The sequence below is a fragment of the Silurus meridionalis genome, chromosome 22, assembly GCF_014805685.1.
Source record: "Silurus meridionalis isolate SWU-2019-XX chromosome 22, ASM1480568v1, whole genome shotgun sequence".
NCBI classification, from domain to species: Eukaryota; Metazoa; Chordata; class Actinopteri; order Siluriformes; family Siluridae; genus Silurus; species Silurus meridionalis.
In genome coordinates, this window is record NC_060905.1 from 17,842,296 (window position 1) to 17,866,157 (window position 23,862).

Genomic DNA, 23,862 nt, shown 5'->3' on the forward strand with positions numbered 1-23,862 from the left:
CCCTGAGGAATTCTCAATTTCTGGTCAGAACGTAATGATTAATTTCCCCAGCAGATCTAATAGTTCCAATAGGCTCCAATGTTTTTTTCCAAAATGTTATCGTATCCTATAGTAAAAATTGGCCTGTTTTGGTGAAAGGTCTTCTTTGGTCTACTTCACAGTCTCACGATGAATTATGCTGGAGCAAAAATGTTCATTTACAATCTCATAAAACCAAAAGTCGATCCGTCAGCAGCTGTGTCTTCAACACCTGAAACATGACTCATTTCTCACACAGGGGTCCTTTTTCCATTCTCAGCTATCTGGTGACGATAACACGTCTCAATCACTCTCCGGCATATCGGCTACCTGAGCAGCGTGAGACTGAGCCTCTCCTCCCAGTGGTGATGCAACCAATCTATCTATATAAATAGTTTTTCGCTAGGGGTGCCACTGGGGAGGCCAGGGATCCACCTATAGCTCCTGTAAGCAACATCTAACATTCACATTTATTATGTGCATTAATTGTGCAAAATGTACATTTATTGCACAGAATTTGGTCGGCACTTTGCTAACGGCGAGACTTTGAATACAACAAAATAAAACGATACGACCGCAAAAAACTGATATTTTCTAAATATAATAATAATCTTGAATCCACTGTGTTGTTTTTTGTTCATTTTGCTCGCTTTGGTGTTTGAATTTAGCAGTAATGTATTATGTGTTAGCGGCCGGAGCAGCCCCTTTAAGAAGGCAGAGGATGGAGGTAATACATGTGACCGAGGCTTCATGACATGCATCAAGAGTGAGTCATAGACAAATGTGGTGGAGAAAATCTGGTAATTTTCCAAAATAAAACATAGTTCAGAATCAGATAATAAATAAAACGGAAACAATGTAAGTTATGTATTCTTTCTGTGCGGCCCGGTACCAATTGACCCACGGACTGGTGTTGGTCCTCGGCCTGGGGGTTGGGGACCACTGCCCTGACAGATATACAGTATACATTGTATTGGTCGGAAGAAATCAGGGTTGCCATGTTGTCATATTTGCCACTGATCCTCTAATAAAAACTGACATCCCCATTAACACCCCTTTCTCCAAGGACAAGAGACACATATTGTCTCAGAGAGATCATGACAAACACAGGTAGGCACCGATCGACTGCATTAGTATGGAAGGCAGCACCACGACTCCTTCGATCTATAATTTACAGTCTAAGCAGAGAACAAGGAGCTCGTGTATGGACTGCAGCTTCCTATTGCGTCTCAACATTTTTTCCACCGCAATCAGAGCTCACAGATTTACACGCTGTCTTCGCCATGAGGTTGATGCAGATTTTATGTTTTCACGATAATTGAGATAACGTGATTACAGCATTTGCAAAATATATTTAAAGGGTTTCAGGTTCCACCAACTGTCTTTGTGCGCCGGAAAAGTGCATCTACAAAAGACGGTGTCTCATGAAGATGGGACTTTTGTGTAAAAACATTAGAAATCATGGATTGGATCGAGTTATAGAAGTGAGAAGGTTCAGGAATAAAAAGAGGGTTCCTGCAAGCCTGGATTGCTTTATTGTTTAGTAATGGGCTGCAAATTGAGAATGAAATAACTCTGAGCATAAAGGACAAACTAAAAGACATGCTGCTGGAGAAAACATCCAGCTATTCTTAACATTCTACCGAATGCATTAAGAGAACGAATGAGTTTACATAATACATGGGATAGACATCAGGTAGACAGTGTGATGCAATGAGATCTGATATGCAGCATCCCTGATGCAGATCAGGTACAATCTTTGTGTCTACTCTCTCACATTTTGCCTGCTTAATTATTCAGGACGGGTTAACAAGGAATTCTAATCCCGTAACCTGGGCCTGGGACACTGCAACTAGAACACAATGTCCTCCAAAGCGGTCAAGTGTCTGGGACAACATGATAGTTGAAATAAAAGCCTAATAATGAGCCATTTTACACTCTATAAGCACTCGGTAAAAACAACTATGCTTCTTATTGAAACTTCTTTCCAGTGCGAATGAGCTATTAGGGATAAAAAGGGAAGGAAATATAAAACGAATAGAGATAAAATCATTCTGTAGAAACAGAAACCTCAAGGGAAATACTTCACACTTATCCCAAGCAGGCAGACACCCCGTTGTGTCCCATTTACCAGGACTACTTTATAGCTGAGAACCTGACATTTTTTATTCTCCAGTGGCATCTTATCACAAAGAACGATTGAAGAAAATCTGAGTTTGCCTAGCTGTCAATAAGGCAGGCTTCTCAAACACAACGCTTAGACACTTAAAATCAGACCAAATTTTATTTATAAAGCACGCTTAAATATGAACAGTGGTTGGCCAAAGTGCTGTACGTAATAGTACAAAGCCAGAAATAAAACAAAAAGATAAATGGAATTATAAAACATTGTAAGCACAGAAGAAAAGATTAGTTTTAAGCAGAAATTGGAATTCACTCAGTGTAGAAGCAGTTCTAATACGTAGCGGTACGGTAGGTTGTTCCACAGCTAGATCTCTTATCCAAGTTAATTTAAATTAGTTATGAGGAACAATTAGGTCAGGTAGTTATTTGTTTGCTTGGTTGCAGCAAACTTTATAGACAAAAACTAGCATCTTAAAATCAATACGGTAAATGACTGGCAACCAGTGCAACAAATGTAAAATTGGATGATGTGATCATGTTTATAGCCACTCGTGAGCAGACAAGCAGCCGCATCCCATCTGAAGATAAGTAATTAAATTGAAAGGTAGCCTGACATACAGTGAGCTGCAGTATGTGGAACTGAAGGTCAAAGCTATCGCTACTTAAAAATAATTTGACTTAGCCAACCGGCGTAAGTGATAGAAGCTGGTGTTAACTATGCTATTGATTTGCTTGTCTAGCTTAAGACTACTTTTAAGATTAAACCCGAAGTTTTAACATCATGAAAAATGTAGAAATTGAAAAGAGGGAGAGTAGAGAAATCTAGAACGATTAGCATTGTATAACAAAGACAGAGAAGAGCATTTTCATTGGTTTTGCTTTAGTATACAATAACACACTCATGGTTCAATTCCAGAAAACACAGAAGGAAAAGCTTCTTTTTCTCCATTATACAATATGTATACAGAGCCTGTGAAGAGTGTAGAAAAATTAGTCTTGCATGGCTTTTGAGAGACATGTAAACATTTTCCTCTTAATTTCTATGCAACAAACTCAACAAACAAGTATGGAATGGGAACCAACATGGCTTCTTCCAGTCATTCGCTGTCCAATTCTTGTGTGTTTTTGCCTTATATGTAGTTTGTTGCAGAAATAAAAGTAACATGCATATTATATATACATATATATATATATATATATATATATATATATATATATATACAGTACAGACCAAAAGTTTGGACACACCTTCTCATTCAAAGAGTTTTCTTTATTTTCATGACTATGAAAATTGTAGATTCACACTGAAGGCATCAAAACTATGAATTAACACATGTGGAATTATATACATAACAAAAAAGTGTGAAACAACTGAAAAATGTCATATTCTAGGTTCGTCAAAGTAGCCACCTTTTGCTTTGATTACTGCTTTGCACACTCTTGGCATTCTCTTGATGAGCTTCAAGAGGTAGTCACCTGAAATGGTCTTCCAACAGTCTTGAAGGAGTTCCCCGAGAGATGCTTGGCACTTGTTGGCCCTTTTGCCTTCACTCTGCGGTCCAGCTCACCCCTAAACCATCACGATTGGGTTCGGGTCCGGTGACTGTGGAGGCCAGGTCATCTGGCGCAGCACCCCATCACTCTCCTTCTTGGTCAAATAGCCCTTGATGCCTTCAGTGTGACTCTACAATTTTCATAGTCATGAAAATAAAGAAAACTCTTTGAATGAGAAGGTGTGTCCAAACTTTTGGTCTGTACTGTATATCTAAAATGATAAAAGACTCCACACTTTTGACAGGCTCTGTGTGTACATGAGTAAGGCATAGAAAAAAGGCTGGACCTGAAAAATAACCAGGGCAAATAACAGCATGAAGGTTGTATGCATGTATACAGGCTTGCAAATTAGTGCCCACAGATAACATATCATCAGTGTGTCAGGTAAGCATTAAGCCTAATTGATTTCTGCTTGCCTGTGCATAGTCGGTTGTAATTAGTGCCTGTGTGAACCTGCACACACGCACACTATTATCCCTACTGCAGGACACACACGAAAGGGGCAGCTGACTGCAGTAGAGAAATCAGGTTTAAATAGGTACCAATGGGTCAGAAGAGCCTAAACTGATAGGATAAGCCATCATTATCTCCAGATCAGGACCATACACCTGAATGTGCCTACAAAAACTGTACAGTACAAGCGTAAAGATCTGGGCTAATGGTTGTGAGGTCAAATCTCATGGAATAGCTAGAGTGAGTAAGTAGTAATGCCAGTGAACCAGGCATTTAATCTCTGATCATCTCAGCTGTTCAGACATTTATACCATAACACTTTATTGTTTTACTGATAAGAATGGTAACTGGCAACCTTGGCTCTTGTTCAGAACTTTCGGTTTAATTACATTCCCAAGAACCGCTAAGGTGCCACTGTTGGATTTTTTAACTAGACGTTTCTGATTAGTTACATTTCATCTGTCAAGCTGGATATAAGTGACTACAAACAATATAATAAGACAATATAACAATATAATAAGAGTTTAATACAATTTAATTTCCACAGAAAAACAACTTTAAAGAATGAAATAGATAGAAATGTCATTTATAGTGTTATAGATTAGTTATAAAAGTTTATCCCTATGAGAATGAACACATATCCATCCATTCATCCACATATCCATCCACATATCCATCCATCCATCCATCCATCCATCCACATATCCATCCATCCATCCATCCATCCATCCATCCATTCACATATCCACATATCCATCCATCCATCCATCCATCCATCCATCCATCCATCCATCCATCCATCCACATCCATCCATCCATCCATCCATCCATCCATCCACATATCCACACATCCATCCACATATCCATCCATCCATCCACTTATCCATCCATCCATCCATCCATCCATCCATCCATCCATCCATCCATCCATCCATAACCACATATCCATCCACATATCTATCCATTTATCCACATATCTATTCATCCATCCACATATCTATCCATCCATCCACATATATATCCATCTATCCACATATCCATCCATATATCCATCCATAAGTAAAAGTGTCCATTCCTACTGCTGTTAAACCCAGTTCTGGTTCTGAAAAGTTTAATAAAAGTAAATACTCATGGAAAGCACAATGTATATAATCTAAAAGGCAAGCATAACAATAATACTTATTAACCAGATCACAAATTTTTTGCATCACGAAGGTCCAATAAACATCTAAAGTACAATTATGTCGCCAAATGAGTCATTACTCTGATGATAACTCTTATTAGGAGGTCACCCACCCATATTGTCTGCGCATTTCTCAACAGGCTGCACACAATTCAGGAAAGGGCCTTTGCTGTTATGTCAGAAAATGTCCAGCCCATGCCCACTGCTGTCTCAGCCCGCTCTCCTGTGTCATTCAAAGGGCAGGCAGAGTCTAATAATAGACCCTGTCACTGAGAGGCTTTTGGCAAGCCGAGAGCCTGAGCGAGAGGGTGAGAGACTGACACTTATTCTGGAGACAAACATACTTCTCACAAAACTACGAGGTTGAGACATTCGACAAAACTATGGAAAAAGGAGCAATATGTGTTTCTGTACTTTTGTGACTCTTTATAAAATATTGAATTAATTTAGTACAATAAAAGAAAAAATACATCAAAGCTCATGAAAAGACCGTGCCCATTATTCCGGCCCTTACAAAGTGAAAAATGGAGATTAATATGCAGTTCGGCAGAACACGATTGCTCGCAACGATTCCAAGAAAAGGTCCGGAGAAAATGCTTGAATAATTATGTGCTATAATTGCGGTTCCTAAAAAGATAACCGAAATGATATTTATCCTCTATATGTGTGCAGAAAGGCCATTAAAACCAGCAGAAAAGAAAGCATGGAAGGCAACTTTCCATTATTATACATGCACAGACCTTAAATGGGTATGAAAATTCATTTCGAGCCAAATGTATATATTTTTTTTTTTGCAGCTTTCCACATCTTCAGGTCATTAACGCAGGGCTACGGCAAGCTAAGACTTAGTTGTGTTCATTCATGCAGACCGAGCATTTACACAATATGGACAAAAGTTTGTGGACACCTCACATGGTTCAAGGGCATGCTTGTTAGCTGCATCCTTTTTATTGGTCCCATTGGCAAAAGATCTAAAATTAAAATCAAATAAATTGGTTACAACTGCTTTGGATAGTGGAAGCCCAGTGGATAAGATGTTGGATGTCTGGTCAGAAGGTTATACGTTCAGATCCCAGAACTACCAAGCTGCTACTGCTGGGCCCTTCAGCGAGGCCCTTAATGCTCAATTGCTCAGCTGTATATCCGAAATAACTGTCAGGATAAGGACATCTGTCATATACCATAAATGTAAGATTGGTATGTGCTTTTTGGACATCCCATTTCACATGTAGTCCCCATTTGCTCTTAGAATAAACTCCACTCTTCTGGGAAGATGTTCCACTAGGTTTTTGTGGAGATTTGTATGGAATTCAGCCACAAGGATGTTAGTAAAGTCAGGTACTGATGTAGATGAGATCAGCATTCCAATTTATCCCAAAGGTCACAGATCAATAGCAGGCTATGGAAGATCGCGCACAAAGCCAGTTCCATAATCATGTTGGAATAGATTTGGGTCTTCTAGTTCGACTGAAGGGAAACTTAAAGCTACAGCATCTGAAAATGTCCTACACAACTAAATGCCTCCAACTTTGTGGGAAAAAACACGTATGGCTGGAAAAAGCAGGTGTCCCGGTCCAAATTAGAAATTGCTTTTATGCAGCCAAATATTCCAAATAACATAAAAAAATGTTTCATCAAAACACTTTTATTTTTATAACCTCATCATTATTAACTGCTGTATGTTTGTGGGGAGGTGGCAGGAACACAGAGAACCTTCAGGACACCAGTGTAAAGGAGAAGCTGTAAAGCAGTAATGCTATTTTCTGCCTTGTTGTACCACCACTACCACTACCACAGTGGTATGATACGACTAGCAACGAAGAGTCGTTTCTGAACTTTGAAAACGAACCATTCAAGCCACAGGCTGTGAAAACAATACAGAGACCAGCAGCAGAAGGTCGAGATGATCTATTCTTTGGTGTTTATCTCTCTCAGTAGGTGCAAGCCAGCTTACTGTGCTAAAATAAGCCCAACCGCCCTAATTCCACACAGGGCTGTCCTTTCTCTTTCTGCACTCATGTCAGCACCATCCAATTTCCTTTCAGCTTGAGTGCTACAGAATTCATCAATGACTGCAGCAACAGCTCGAAGCTTTGATCCAGAAGGTTTGCTCCACTAAAGGTGCACCTTAGAAAACATCAGAGCTGCAGTAATGTTCCTTCAGCTCCTAATCCATGCTTCGATATAAATGATAAAAATGGTAGTTTACCTATGACAAAAAAAAACAATGCAATGACTGTTCACTGTGCTTCTAGAAAACTCGATCTCTTGACATGTTTGGAGATGAACATGACACGCATGAGAGCTATGGTGCTGAAACATATAACAATGCTAGCTGGCTATACCTTGCTAACCTCCTAGTGGCAGTTGATGGCAGACAACTACGGTCACATGAGAAGTCAGGTGCTGGGGTAGTTAAGGCAGAGGACGTGTTGACGGTGCAGGGAGCCCAGTGTAGGAGACGGAGTGTTGGGTTACATGCAGCTCCAGACTTGTAACTGTGGAACCTGAACGCTGCTCCGTGAGGGAGGGGGAACAATCCTTGTTGGCTCGGAGGAAACCGCCTGCATGTGGAGTCACGGACGTTTGCAAATAGAACTCGTCTGATGTCTGGTTTAAGGTTGGCAGATTTGGTGTTTGAAGTGGTCAAAATTACAAGAATTTGAATGCTGGTATTTTTCATAGCTTTATCTTTTTCCAATTGTCCTTGATTGATCCTACAGTATGTCCTTTAGCTTGTGACATGGAAATCAATAAAATCCCATCTTACAGGACCTGTGAGTGTGTATCTCTAATCACTATGGTGAATATTTATGCTTTCATTGTGTAGGTCTAATGACCGAGGGAAGGAATAGCTCAATGGTTGAGGTGTTGGATTTCTCATGGGAAGGTTGTAAGTTCGGATCTGCTGGACCAACCTCAAGTTGTCTAAATAAGATACAATATACAAATATATAAATATCCAGATGTTCTACTTTGTTTTCATAAAAAAATAAAAAATAAAAATTCCTCCCTTAGCATCAAGAACAGCTTTACACACTTTCAACATCTGGTCAGTTCGTTTCTCCAAACATTCATCTGAAATACTTTGCCATGCCTCAAATATGTTCTTCACTAGTTGGAGATTTCTTGTTCATCCCAGAGCTGTTCAATAGGATTTAGGTGCAGTGACTGAGCAGGTCATATTCCATGATAGATATCACTCCAGACGCCTGATTTCTCTTGAAATAACGTTTACAGAGCTCGGTAGTAAGTTTCGGCTCGTCGTCTTGTTGTACAGTGAAGTCGGTTCCAATGAGCCGCAGTCCAGACGGAATTGCATGGTGTAATGGTGGAGTATGGAATGGCAGCCATGTTGGCTCAGTATTTATTTTCGCTTTCCGAAAGCTTCGCTGCTCCAAAACAATCCCAAACCATTAAGCTTCCACCTCCATTTTTGCAGTCTGATCACATCTTCTCTCCTGTTTTTTGTCTTATACAAGATCTTCTCTTAAAGCTAAGAGTGTCCAAACTGGACTCATCTGTCCACAGAACTTCTAGTTATTCACTGTTCAATTCCTGCTTTTTTGCCTTTACACGTGCACTTGTCTGAAAAGCTATAAAAGTCCAATAAGAAAGCATAAAAGTCACACTTTCATGAATGTGATCATCTCGTTTGGTACAAACTTTAAACGTGCTGCATTTGTTTGCTTTCTTTGCATCCTTTTCCTTCATTTGCTTAGAAGTGAGGAAATAAAAATGAGAAATAGAAACATGAAAAAACATCTAGTTTAATTTTAAGAATTGCAAACTTTTCTACTCGTCCATAGGTTTTGTCACAGGGTTAAAAAAATTTTTTGGGAGCCTCAAGGTCCCTTTTTAGATCTCATTATGAGAAACAATAATGAACCAGTAGGCCAATGAAAACCACGAACAGGTGCGAAAACACTGCTCCGAGCCGAGTTTGTCAGCTATAACTCTTCCTGACAGTGCTGAATTCCAGCTGCAGCTGTGAAACAAGGTGCTGACACAGCACTCGACCTTTAAAAAAAACCCATACAAACTTTAGCACCGGCAGCACTATGATTACAAATACAAATAAGGATTAAATACACGGGCAGGATATTGAGCTCTAGGTTTGCATTGAACACAAATTCCTTTAAAAAAAATTCATCCGATTAGCATGTACAGCATGCCAGCTGGAACAGAAAGCCACAGCTTGTCCAGGTACTGGCTTGTCCAAACTCACACAGCCTTATACAACACCTCTCACAACATTGCTCCACCCAGAGCATGTGAAACCTACTGGAAATTTCCAGAGTTTGTAAGGAAGGAGCTCTGTGGTGGAGCTAGCCACTCCATATACTGTACACACACCCACTGCTCTGATTCTGATAAGCTCTATCTTATCAGCTTTAGGTCCACACATATATACACACACACACACACACACACACATACTTTTTACCTCTGCTCATGCCCAAAATACAGGAAGACAAATGGGTAATCACTGTTTTTGTCTCACACACCCTTTAACAGTATGCATACAGTTGTGGGAGTTTTGCAGGAGGGGGGAAAAAAAGCTCTCACTCTACACTTTCTGTACACAAAGCATCCTTTATGAGTCTCTGGTGTGTTTAAGGGCTGCACAGACTGTAAACCTTTTCCATTTCTGGTGAACACAACTGACAGGGTGATTCGTTTGTGAGCAATTACTTAAAAAAAATAAAAAATAAAAATAAACAACAACAACAAAAAAAGAGGTATAAATGGAATTAGATTGGACCAGATGCTAAGGCTTAATATAGAAATTTGTGTGGAAAGATTAAAAAGCACACACATACACACACACACACACACACACACACACACACACACACACACACACACACACACACACACACACACACACACACACTATATTGCCAAACGTTTGCGGACACCTGGTCATAAGTATGGTATGTGCATTTTGAGCATCACATACAACATTTAATCCCAATTTACTCTTTTATTTTGTATCATTTCATTCATCAGGCACATGGATGTTAGTAAGGTCAGCTACTGATGAGTTCACATAAATCTCAAAGGTGTTCAGTATGGTTTAGATCAGAGCTTTATTGCAGGCCACTGAAGATCTTCCTCTCCAAACCATGTAAAGCAGATCTTTATGGAGATGGCTTTGTGCATAGGTGGCATTGCCATGCTGGAACAGGTTTGCGTTTCCAAGTTCAAGTCAAAGCATGATAATGCACAAAGCCAGCTCCATGAAGATCTGCTTAACATTAGTTGGAGTGGAAGATCCCCAGCTATGGGACTCCAAACCTATTAAACAGCTTTGGTATGAATGTGAACGCTAAATGCATCCCAAGAACGTCTACATCTGCCCTACATTAGTACCTGACTTACACCCTACCACGAATGAATTTCACACAAATCTCCATAAAATCTAGATGAACATCTTCCCAGAAGAGTGGAGGTCAGTATTAGAGCAACTGTGTGATGGGATGTTCAAAAAGATACGGATAGCACTTTTTTTTTTTTTTTTTTTTTCCCCATATAGAGTATACATATGTAACATATAAAGCACAGAGTTGAATGCTCTGTGGTTTCTCAGTAACAGGGTAAGATTCTACTAAACACATGTTGGTAAGGGAATAACTTTGTTATAGTTTAATTGATAACATGAACAAACTTGTTTCATGGGTGGTACAATATTTTAAAAAAAAGTACGATATACTGTACAGATAATATATATGATGTGTAAACAATGGAATCATTCACAAACATCTGATATATAAGAACATTTTTTTTTATAATAATACAATCCTTTAAAATCAACTTCATATTTAATCATTTTCCTAAAACATCATGCCCTGTTTGGTTTTATAAGCTAAAGTTAAAGCTAAAGGGGCTTTTTAATTGTCACATACACATTAAAGCATTCAAGGGTTAGGGGCCTTGCTCAGGAGCCCAACAGTGGCAGCTTTGTGATACTGGGGCTTAAACCTTCAACCTTCCAATCAGTAACCCAGAGCCTCAACCACTGAGCTTCCACTTCCCATTTATCCTGAATTTATTCCTCATAAATCAGTGTGAATGTATGAATTAGCAGCAGATTAGCTTTGATGCTCGACATGTCATATTATGGGGATTATGTTCACCTTGATATTTGACATTCAAATGCTAATGCAAACCGTAGCTCATGCTAATGCTCATGGATAGCAAAAAAAACAATCAGATGTCATCAGAATAGGGACATATCCTGTGAACTAGGGACATGTCATGTATTAGCGGTATTCTAAAAAAAGAATGTACAAGTAGATCAACCTTTACATTCTGTAAATTGTATAGCAGTGGTGGAGCAAATCCCAGAGGTGGATAAAGAACAAACACTTGGTAAAATATTTCTACAGTAAAGTGTCCTTTAACTTGAAGTAAAAGTACAAAAGAATTTGCCTTCAAATGTACTTAAGCATCCAAAGTACTGTGATTTATTATAACTATAATGTTTCCTTTTATCATTTTTGTTAAAAGACTCTTTACTTAATCAACTCAATTTGATGTTACTCTGCTATTCATCAATCTAATAATATAATATTAATGACTCAAACACTGATTGATTTCTATTCAAATGATCATGTACCCAAACATTTCTTTTCAACTACTTCATAAAAATTGCAAATATTGTGGCCACCAGTGTTGTGGCGAATTCAAGTCTGGATTTTCTTCATAATTTATTTCTCTCACAATGTTCTGCTTGTTGTTGAACTGATGTTGAACTGTATGTTGGGGATCAGTAGATACACCAAGTGCCAATCATAACAAGTTTATAATGAAGCCTGATTGGTGGATTGCTGTGAGTTTGACCAGTTACGTTTTTATCCTTATAAATAAAAAGAAACGATTTGACAAAAATAATTAATAAAAAAAGTAAAATATTTAACTTTGAAATGTTAAAGTTACAGTAAAAGTCTCCACAAATGGAAATGCTTCAGAAAAGTACAGATACATGAAAAAGCTACTTAAGTACAGTAACAAATTACATTTACATTGTTTCTGTCCAACACTGGCAAATCATAATTCCTTGCCTCAGAGCTGCCTAAGTAGGCTTTTTTCCATTTTTTTGTTGCATTATAATCATTCAGAAAACTCGTATGAAGGTGTTACCTAGCAGTTTGCACTGCTTATGAACAGAGTGTTCACGTTTTTACCAGAGACCAGTGCACGAAGGTACAAAACAAATAGCCAATGAGTGCTAGCTCAAATCAAATGTGCGCTCTGGAAAAAGTGTCTGGGTGCGTTATTTACGGCACCGGTTCTGAGAAAGAGAAGTAACTCTTAAACTGGATGAATAAGCGATCAGTGGGAAAACCTGTTAATGCAAACATCTAATCAAGCAGCAGAAAGCATCTGGGCAGATCTGGCAACATGCATGCAAGAGTCATCCATATTTCATCTTTTGATGAATTTTGAATGTCACACAGAGCCTCATGAATGCATGCATGAGATAGATGGCAGGCCAGGCAGGTGCTCGTCAATGTCCTGTCAGAGCGTGGGGAAAACCTACTGCCAAACAAGCGCGATTACTGTAACAAAACTGAAACAAGAATGACGTGCTGCTTCGGATTTCCCTGCATATTGAAAACAACATACTATTAATTCCATGTAATAAGAAGCAGCACTAAAAAAAGTTCCACATCAAGCCGATGATGACATAAAGCTTGTCAAGGGCAGGCTGACAGCTGGAACCCGCCCAACCTTCACAAAGTAAACACTCGCCAGAGAGCGACAAGCTCTAGGACATTAGCTAGTCGCTCCTCCCTGAGGCTAATGTCATTCTTGGACCTTTGCTAATCTTTCCACCTGGTCAGCTTATGACCAAGAGGCTTAACATGGTTTTGAATAAACTGTATTTCTCTCATCGTGCACCCTTTTGACAGTTTACATTGGCACAGCAACATGCAAAAAAGAAAATTGGAAAGGAAACAAAGACAGCAGTAAGATGATAAGACTGTAATTTGAGAGCATTTTCTCAACCAGGTTTGTTTCAATCCTTGAAATAAAACCGCACAGAAACAATGACCTCGTGCCAAGAGGGACCGGGGGTGGGGAGATAAGCCATGGCGAAAACAACCTGGAGAGCTCCCACGCACCTCGAACAGCTTCAGAATGACAATACAGGTTAGCTCAGGGTGATGCAATTCATAAAGAAATTTAGAAAAGCATCTCCGATGCTGAAATAAAGGCTTTCATTCACACTCTGGGGGTGGCGCGTTTTGCTCGTTTCGATCAAAAAGAGACCCTACTTGAAATCTGACACATGAATTCTAATGTAAATGGAAGCTCATGCATAGAAATACCTAGATGTTTTCCTACAAACTAGGAACATGTCTATAGGTACTTTTTACACATTTTTTAAACTAATCACATCAGAATTGTCAAAAGAGGCTGCAATTGTCAACCTGTAAGCAGAAACTCTAAACTAAAACATGATGTACTGCATCAGAGGATTACAAATGGATTAAAACTAATATTACATAAGCAAAAAAAAAACCCACAATGAGGCAGTCTGCTACAGGAAAATAGTCAACAATAAGGTGATGTAGGTGGTTGAACATAAAGCAGAGTTACTGTTAACCAGAGGTGGAAAGTAACAAATTACATTTACTTGTGTTACTGTAATTGAGATTTTTTGTGTAATTCTACTGTTTAAAGTAGTTTTTAGAATCTGTAATTATACTTTTAAATAAATAACTAATAATGACTAAAAATAACTCAAGGGAGAAAAAAAATTGGGCCCCGAAACCACTGCAGGATTTGAGAATAAATGCAAAGAAAGATGAGGACAGACATGACAGACACCAGTGATGCAGCTGAAATAGAAATGCTGTCAAATCGAAAGTTGCGTGAGATTTCTCTCATTATCATAATTTACATTATAACAGAAGATTGTTTTACTGCAAAAGGGCATCCTCACATTAAACTCAAGTCATGGACTGTATTGTTTCTATAATTTAATATTTAGATTTTTGTCTTCGAACTTTGTAAAGGTTAAATTGAAAACAACTTGTTTGAGATTTATATAGTAATAAAATATTCCACTCAAGTAAAATTACTGTTACTTCAAGCTAATTTAATGAAGTACAAGTAAAGTCACTACTACAAAAAATCTATTAAAAGTAACAGTAAAAAGTAGCTAATTTCATTATAGCATTATAACTAATAATCATTATAATGAATAATGAAATTAAATTATTTTAAAAAACTCTTTTTTTTATTAATTTAATTTAACTTAATTTAATGTAGGTAAAGTCCATGACTTGAGTCTAATGTGAGTTATGTGCTAAAATTTCAATCTTTTTTATAAAGTAATTTCGCTTTCAGCTCTCAGCAAACCAACTAATCAGTGCAGTACTTTTCAGGGTGCGACTTTTCCCCCTTCGTCTTTTTTTATTTATTTATTTATTTATTTATTTATTTATTTATTTATTTATTTATTTATTTTAGTCATTAACGAATCTGATTTAAAATGTAGTTAAGTACAATACTTCAAACAAAACGTACTTAACGAAAAGTAAAATTACAGATTTCAAAAACCGAACACAAAAGTTAAACTTGTTAAATTTTACTCCGAGTAAATAAATGAGATAAATGAGCTACTTTTGACCTTTACTTGATTAAGTTTTTAGACCCGTAATCTTACTTGTACTTACCATTGAAGTAACAGTAGAATATTTTATTACTCTTTCCACCTCTGCTGTAACCCCCCTGAATCCAATACCATCATGGCCTGAGAGTGTGTGAACGATTTCTAGTACAATAAATGAAGCAAATACATGTTTCACTATTACGTTTCAAGGTGTGGAATGTCCATGGGGAGATCTTGTGATCATCAATGTTTGAAACAGTAATTTTCAAGTAATACAAGTAGAGGTGGTGAAGGTGGAGGAGTTTTAATCCCTGTGGTCGACTGTGCAAACAAATGGAGAGAAGTGAATTTATTAGAGAAATGTGCAAATAGGATGTTTTGGAGACAATGTGAGTGATTGAGATGGTTTGGACATGTGCAGAGGAGGGACATGGGGTATATCAGTAGCAAAATGCAGAGGATGGAGCTACCAGGAAGGAGGAAAAGAGGAAGACCAAGGAGGAGGTTTATAGATGTGGTGAGGGAAGAATTTTGCAGGTAGTTGTTTTGAAAGAGGCAGATGTAGAGGACAGGGGGGTATGGAGACGTATGGATTGCTGTGGAGACCCCTAACGGGAGCAGCTGAAAGAAGTTAAAAATGGAACAGGCTTTGGGTCTCCTAGTTCAAGTGAAGGGAAAGTTTACAGCATCTAAAGACGTAATATACAATTTTGTGTCTCTAACTTTGTGGTGACATTTTGTCAAAGAAACATGCAAAGCATGAAAAGGTTTTTTACCCCTGAAATGCATGTCCATTACTTTTTCCAGCTACACGATCATCCAAAGAAGCAATCCTTAAATGCTAAACATGTTATGTCATGACTGATGACTTTTTGGGGTTGTGAGAGAAAATTATTCATTCCAAAAGAAAAAAAGAATCCAGTTTAAAATAAATTTTTACTGTTTGGGGTTGAAGCGTTTTGAATACATTGACCTTTGACATTCGAAATTACATTAGGTCTCAGCAGCGGACTTTTGGTTTGCTAGCTGATGTGAAATCATGAGACAGTTAAAACAATAATGTAGAATTAATTCCAAGAGGTCCAAGAATGACATTACCCTCAGGGAGGAGCGAATAGCTAATGTCCTAGAGCTTGTCGCTCTCTGGCGAGTGTTTACTTTGTAAAGGTTATGTGGCTTCCAGCTGTCAGTCTGCCCTTGACAAGCTTTATGTCATCATCGGCTTGATGTGGAGCTGCTTTTGTTTTAGTGCTACTTATTATTACATGGAATTAATAATGTGCTTGGGAGGGCTTTTTTTTACTTGTCACATGTTTGTTACAGCATATCCCAGCAATGTTAGGAAGGTGGGGTAAGAGATACAACACCCCTAGAGCACAGAAGGTTAAGGGCCTTGCTCAAGGGCCCCAAGACTGGCAGCTTGGCAACACCGAAGCTTGCACCCCCGACCTTCTGATCAGCAACCAAGAGTTTTAACCAATGAGCTTCCACTTCACCTACTGCATGGGAACTCTATTAAATTAATTGACTACACGTCTGGACAGCTAATAAGAGTCGAGTTTCTCGTTTCTGTAATACATATATTCTAAAAATATTATAGCAAAACAGTTCTGAAAAAATTTATTCCACCTAAATTAATAAATATATAATAATTCAATGTTTCTACAGCAGAATTAAGAGTGTATATGGTCAACCCCAGGACAGAGATTTAATTAAGAAGTATAGAGTTCAGACGTCTGGAGTTTTGGTTCCGTTTTTACATCATTCCCCTCAGCAGTCATGTGCACGGTTCAGCTGAATCAGCTAGTATTAAGCAATCGAGCAATAACACGGAGAGAAAAAAGAAGTAACATCATCTTATCAGAATTAATCATGCATATTATTTGAATATAAGGGAAACGAAAAGTTTAGTTGAGGAAAAAAAAATCACTTGAATGAAAAACTTGTTTGTCTGAGAGTGTAGCTCATAAACAATTCAATATCTCAAATATATCCCAGTGAGCCAAATGAGAACTTGGATGACTCACCAAGAGGCCTTGAAAGCTTCATAAATCTCCTGTGCCTGCATGCAGCAGCTCTTTTACAGAGGAGGCCTGGCACCGTCATCAGCTGCGCCCCAGCTAAGCAGCAGTTTTGGCACCTGAGAAGGAAAAGAAAAAGGAAAAAAGGACACCAGTCAACACAAAGCGCAGCAAACAGCTGATACGCAAGAGCGCGGGCATTCCAGGAAACAGCAAAACAGCACATGACAATGCACTCAGGTCTTTCTGCTTTACATCACACTATTCTATACTGGACTTGTTTGCATCTCATTTCAATGCAGTGCAGACGAAAAACCAAAAGACGAGCTCAGCATATTTCTCTCACATGACACTAAGGGGTGAGAAAACTTTATCAGAACTAATCGCTTCCTCTTTCACGAAAAACATTACCACTGACTGCGCTTTGCGTTTTATTGCCATTACCTGCTGCATACAGTATACATAACGTTTAAACATCTCCACAGCGGATCATCCATCTACCCCCTGTCCTCTACATCTGCCTCTTTCACACCAACTACCTGCATGTCTTCCCTCACCACATCCATAAACCCCCTCCTTGGTCTTCCTCTACATGTCCAAACCATCTCAATCTCACCTCCCTCACCTTGTCTTCAAAACGTCCTACATGCGCTGTCCCTCTAATAAACTCATTTCTAATCCTGTCAGTCCTCGTCACTCCCAACGAAAACCTCAACATCTTCAGCTCTGCTACCTCCAGCTCCACCTCCTGTCTTTTACTCAATATTATATGATATATGATACATATTCATACTCAGTGTTGCTCATATAAATCCAATAGCAAAGTAAAGCCATCAGGATTTCATACATTGTTCACAATTGGTTTTCAGTAAAATGGTTGAAACAAAGATTTATTATTATTATTATATTTGTACTTAATAATAATTAATAATAGTAATAACAGTAATAACAATAATACTATTATTAATATATATTATTATAATATTATTTGTCTCTATATTATTTTTAGGAGGTTTAGGAAAACATTAAAAGAACATATACTAACTAAATAATACAATAATTATATTGCACCAAATAAATGTAAGAAATATAAACATTCCTGTCTGCTGAGCCGAAATTCCAGATTTGTCCCCAATCTTTTTTAATCTTTCAAACATTCTCAATACAGAGATAAAAGTGTGGTATATATTTGGATTTATGTTTAATATTCTTTTTTATTTATAATTATATTTATATATTTTTATGATTTTATATTTTATTGGTGTAGTTTCTGGCCAAAAACGTTATATAGAAATAGTTACAAGTTTTCAGAGATGGGAAGTAATGAAGCACAAATACTCTGTTACTGTAGATTTTTCTGGTATCAGTGTTTAACATCACAATTTTGTTTAGAAGACTTTTTTCTTCCACTCATAAATTTTTTACAAAAATATCTGTACTTTCTTCTTCTTACATTTTCAAATCAGGCTCGTTACTTTACTTTTAATCTTTTGGTGACATGAACAATATTTTTTTCCTCTCATTGCGCAATTTTTTTTAGCCCATAAACCGGTTTCTTGTCTTTGCACGGCTTTTTCAACCCACCACTGGTGTATCATTTCCACAGACATAGGCTAGTTTACGATGCTAAAAACAAGTAAAGCAGAAGGCAGTAAGAAGTTTGGGGTTAACGTGGATGAGACAGAGGGAGTCAGTGATGTAAACATGACTGAGAACAGACACATTCCTGATCATCATCATCTTTTCTCTGCTTGTGTTCTATATGGTGGATCTTCAGCCTGGATACATTCATTATATAACATTTGAAATTATTATTTTTTATATATATTAATATGATGTGAGATTTAATTACCAGCATGACACTACAACTTTCTACTTAAGAACATGTCAGAGCCCAAACTTCTTTACTTTAACTTGAGTAAGAAAGTGTAATCAACTTGAAATGATGTGTGCACTTTTAACACCTCGTTTTACACAACAGCTTAAGGTTACAGAGTGAGGATTTGTTTCAGAGTTGGCAACCCTTCTCGCTGTGTGCCAGAGGTCAGAAAAATAATCGAAAACAATCGAATATAGAGTGGATAACTCATTCAAATGCAATTGAAAATAAAATACAGAAATATTTCTATATAAAAATTATAATTTTTTTTTATATAAAATAGTTCTATATAGAAATATTTATATAGAGAAATAAACATGATTATGTTGCTGTGCAGAATAAATGTATAGAATTGATCAGCAGATAAAAAATTATACAAATTAATCAATAAATAGAACAAAATAAAGATAAAATGAAGGAATGAAAACTGTGTGCGTTTTGGTCGAATTATGATTACATAAAATTAGAACATGAAGAACGGGTGCCTGCAATAGATGTGTGTGTGTGTGTGTGTGTGTGTGTGTGTGTGTGTGTGTGTGTGTGTGTGTGTGTGTGTGTGAGAGAGAGAGAGATGCGGTCCTATCGGAAAATTACTGCATAAATGTTATGCATCTGTGACCGCCACGGTATTGGGCAACAAGAGAAACCCGAGCAACATGCACTTGAAAAAGATCTGCTAGGTCAACGAGGATGGTGATGATGAAGATGATGATGCTGATGCTGCTGCTGCTGCTGATGATGATGATGATGATGATGATGCTCTATCGTGTAACATATGAACGCTGCGGTTGGTGACAGATCTCAGATCTCAGATCTCTGGATACCTTGATGACTCAGTGCATCTCCAACTTCAGGTATATGCAAATCCTATGCGTCCAGAAACACGTCTACAGTACATGAGGATGAAGGATGAAGGATGATAGATGATGGATGAGGATCATTCTGCATGTTTATTCCCAGGAGTGTAAGGAAAAGGACAGGGAGCGCAAACGCCCCGGAGATGCGGTTCAGTCCCTATAATAAAACCGCGCGCCCTGTTAGAAATAAACTACTCACCCAGGAGCCCGGAATATGGTGACCAGTCCGTGTGTAGGGGGTCACTCCGACAGGACCGCCTGGGACAGTGTGTGGGTGATCGGGATTGACTGATGGTTTGGTCTTGGGGCTCTGAATGGATCATCCGAGACGCCTCGCAGTTCAAGCCGCTTTAAATCCGCCTTTAAAGGGAACAGTAGTCGGAAATAAACCGAGCGCTTCCGCTGAAGCAGCCGGGCTCATTTGCATAAATGGGCGGAGTTAACACTTAAAGCCGTACACTTGAAAAACACTCCCAATCTTTTTCTTTTCTTTTCTTTCCTTTTCTTTTCTTTTCTTTTCTTTCTCTTTTTTTGTACCAAAGTTGAATGACTTATTTATTTGTTGCTTATTCGTTTAATAATTATAAATAATGAAAATTTATTATATATATATAATATAATAATAATTATAATTATATATATATATATATATATATATATATATATATATATATATATATATATATATATATATATATATATATATAAAACAAATAAATAAATACCTGCATAAATATGTATGACATATAATGAAATGCTTTTTACTACTGTCCAACTTGTAAACATGAAAAAAATACAATATAAGATTGAAACAAATAGTAATGTAAAAGTAAATAAAATAGATTTAAAATAAGTATAAAAGTACATTACAATATATAAAAGTATATTAAAGTATTTTATAATATGTCTGTTTTATTTATTTGTTTGTTATTTATTTGTTTATTTGTCTGTTTTTGTATTGATTTTTTTTCTGATGATCCATATTCAGACTTAAATCTGCCACAGCTAATGCTAATGACAAGAAAATGGGGTTTCTGAGAAGCATAGCTTCTGTGTGTGTGTGTGTGTGTGTGTGTGTGTGTGTGTGTGTGTGTGTGTGTGTGTGTGTGTGTGTGTGTGTGTGTGTGTCTTCTGTTTTGTTTGTCTGTATGTATGTCCATATTAATGTTTTTATTTTTTGTCTGTTTGAAGCTCAATAACTTTAATAATTATTCCATTAACATTTTTAGTAGTATTAATGGAAACTGCTGAGGACAGTGTGATTTATTTGACATTCAAAAGGGGTCCCTGGCTATAAAACCATTTAGGAACCTGTATGGTACTATATACAAAACCAGAGGCCCACTTAAGGGAGTAATTAGGATGCTGGTGATGTGTTATTCTTAAAGGCTGGTATGTTGGTCTGATAATGGTGTGGTGGCCTGAGAAATCTCTTCACGTAAATGATTTTCTCCTACAGTTCTAAAACACTGCAGATTAAATTAGCCACAGGTTAAACTGAAATGATTGTCTGGAATGGCGACTATTCTGACAGGTCATACATAAGACATAATAAATGAATATTTCTCTTGGACATTTTGAAGAAGGTAAAATATGGCATAAGATGTGTCCATCTTTTCATTATAATCAACGAAGTGGACTAAAATGACTGATGGGACAAGTATCTCAGAGAGACTCTGGCATAATTACATCACCATAATATCCATATATAAAATGAATTTAATGCCAGATAGGGCTTTATTTTGACTTATTTTAGTTGTAAGATAAGCTATAGCAATAAATATATAAATCTGGTTGCATTCAGAAGGGGAAAAATGCAAAATGCACCAAAACACACAATCTCCCCACTATTTTATCACCTTAATGGGAAATCTGTGGATTGGAATTGTAAATCAGTGCACACTTTAATGATCAGCATCATCCACATCAGCATCAGCTTCATCAGTTGAAGTAAAGGCAACCCTTCACTCCTCTGATCTCTCTTTATTCTAACAATGCAGAGAAATAATAATGATAATAATAATAATTAAATAATAAATAATTGCTGGTTAATTCATTGAGATCTGTTTATTGATTCATTTTATTCAGATATTCATTCGGATCTTTTCATTTGGTCTTTTACAGATTGAAAAAAGACTCTTGCCGTTCTTACAGTGTGCATCTTTTCTCTTTCATGGTGATGATCATGTGTTGGTGCAGGACGTTCACAGGCAATTTGTCAGCTCGTATCTGATTACAGTCGAAAATCATTAGGCTTATTGGATTGCAGTGACAGCTTTTAGCTCATATCCAGCACTTACTAACCATAAAGATGACTCAGGACTGCGATTGCTATGAACAGTTTCTCTACGATCGCTCAGGACTGCAACTGCTACGGTACCATTGCCTTAGGACTGCCATTGATATAAACCATTTCTTACTCAAACCACATTTATTTAATCACTTCAACAGAACACACATTAAAACTATAATGAATTCACTCTCAGGTATATATTTGTAATCATCAATTCTCAAAGCTCTTAAGATTCTGGTAAGCTTCTTTTTTAGACCAATGGGTATACAGTTAAACAAGGGAAATTAGATATGAACTATAATTATTTATATATAATATTTGGTGTCCCCTCAGATTAACCTTTAAGTCTTGTTCCTGGTCAAATTATTTCGTATATTTTCCCGCACTGAAATATTTCATCACCACCATTACCTCTGGCTTAATCATTCTAATTCAGTTCATTTATGACATTTGGCAGATGCATTTATTTTAATGATACAATTAAGCAGCCATGTGGTCAAGGGCCTTGCATCTTAAATTGGTCCCTATATGAGCAACCAAGTGGCCACAATTGCAAGCAAGAACCCATTGAGATGATATGAAGAGGAAACCTTGAGAGGAACCAGACTCAAAAGAGGACCTTCTTATCTTGGTGACACCAAATATCCATTGAGCTCCATCATTGTCGAGGTTATCAGCTGTTGTTTATTTGTATAGATGGTAAGATGTGTGATGAATTCACAGCTGTGTGTATTTGAAGCGGCGTTACAGAAAGGATGCGCTCCTCCGTTGTTGCTTGTTGAAGAAGTGGAAGAAGTAGTGTGTAATACACCAGACTGTGTATTAAGAATTGTCTTAATGAAGCACAGACACAGCTGATACAGTAACATTAATTAATGATCTAAAGCACATTTGTAGTGTATTTGTAATAATTTCTTACAACAAAGGTTATTTTAGTAACTGGTAGGTAGAGTAGGATTTATGAAACCATTTTAGCCATAGTTAGAAAAAGAAAAAACCTGCAAATCACATATAAACATGTATCTTCGGGAATAGAACCAAAACCAGAAAGGAATTGATTGCCAAGTGAAAGAAGCTTCTAGGTATAGTATATCTTCATTAAAAAGAAAAGGAAAGGAAGTTTTGAACACAATTTACATTTATAGTGCAATGCAAAAATATACAGATGTAATATACAGATATGTACAAGTGTGAAGTAATAAAAAGCAATAGGGAAGTGGTTGCTCAGTGACCTTCTGAACAGAGTTTAAATCCCAGCACCTCCAATCTGCTATTTCTGGGCCCTTGAGCATTAACCCTCACCTGCACATTTGTATTACTGTGATAAATGTAAGTCACTGTGGATAGGGGCATCTATAACGATACTATAAATGTAATAAATAATAAATAAAAATGTGTGTGATGGGCCTGGTGTGTGATGTCCATGGTGAGTTTTGAAGTTTGTGCACCTCATTGTCTAGCGAGAAGCAGATCATCATGGATGAGCGACTGAAACACCATCCCAGCAAAACTGAACTTTTGCTCAGCCCAGGTGATTCATCTCCAGGTCAGGATCTTAGGATCTTTTTACACAACTCTCTGATCTCCTCTTTGGCCACTGCTTGTAACCTCGGGGTAACCATGGACAATGAACTACTCCCTCCACTGGCTTCTGGTAGCTGCACTCACACATCAGATTCAAAACACAGATGCTTGCATACAAAGCCAAAAATAAACCAAAACCTTCTTACATAAAATCTCTCTCCTCACACTGCACAACAGATCTTCTTGCACTGCTTGCCTGGTCCCACCTTCTCTCATCAAGTCTCTTCTCTGTTCTGGCACCGAGGTGGTGGAATGAACTTCCACTAGA

The 23,862-nt window shown here is 37.5% G+C and overlaps 1 protein-coding gene across 1 annotated transcript in view; it reads right to left on the bottom strand.

Moving 5' to 3' along the window:
* Positions 1-20,126, bottom strand: part of LOC124376273 (solute carrier family 45 member 4) — a 56,918-nt gene extending 36,792 nt beyond the window's left edge. The window contains exons 1-2 of the mRNA XM_046835277.1: positions 19,917-20,126; positions 16,988-17,100 (exon numbers count right to left, since the gene is read on the bottom strand). The gene's annotated coding sequence lies outside the window, so the exon portion shown is untranslated. The remainder of the gene's footprint in view (positions 1-16,987; positions 17,101-19,916) is intronic.
* Between the last annotated feature and the right edge of the window lie 3,736 nt (positions 20,127-23,862).